The sequence below is a fragment of the Desmodus rotundus genome, chromosome 9 (genome assembly GCF_022682495.2).
Source record: "Desmodus rotundus isolate HL8 chromosome 9, HLdesRot8A.1, whole genome shotgun sequence".
NCBI lineage: Eukaryota > Metazoa > Chordata > Mammalia > Chiroptera > Phyllostomidae > Desmodus > Desmodus rotundus.
In genome coordinates, this window is record NC_071395.1 from 40,595,328 (window position 1) to 40,595,858 (window position 531).

The window sequence follows — 531 nt, forward strand, 5'->3', positions numbered from 1 at the left end:
GGAGGGAGGGAGGGAGGCGCGAGGCAAACCCCGCGGAGGGAGCGCGAGGTGTGCGCTGCACGTGGAGGGGGGCGGGGGCGGAACGGGCGCACTACGCGTGCGCACTGCGGCCCCCAGAGGCCGCTGCCTGATTCCCGGAGCCTCCCTGCCCGAACCTACCCAGGCTGGAGCTGAGGTAGCGGATTCCAGGTCTGGGGAACAAGCCCTAGGGACACTTTTACTTCCTGTTCTCGTGCTGCTATGTGATGGAATGAGCTCTGAAACTGCAAGTTAATTTTCCTCTCCTTGATCTGCACCGTGGCAAGCCTGGTCAATTGGCTTCTCCCCCTAAGTTTCAGTTTGCACAGGAGCAGACTGAGGACAGTCATAGTCTGGCGTGATGCTAGTTGATGCTAATTTGGATAATGCAAATTTGAAATTGAGCTGCATTAAAATGATTGGGGGGGTCTTATTTTAACCCGAAATTTATAATGCCAAACCCTCCAAAAAACAAGTTTGAGTCTACCCATGATCCTGTGATTCCACAGCGAC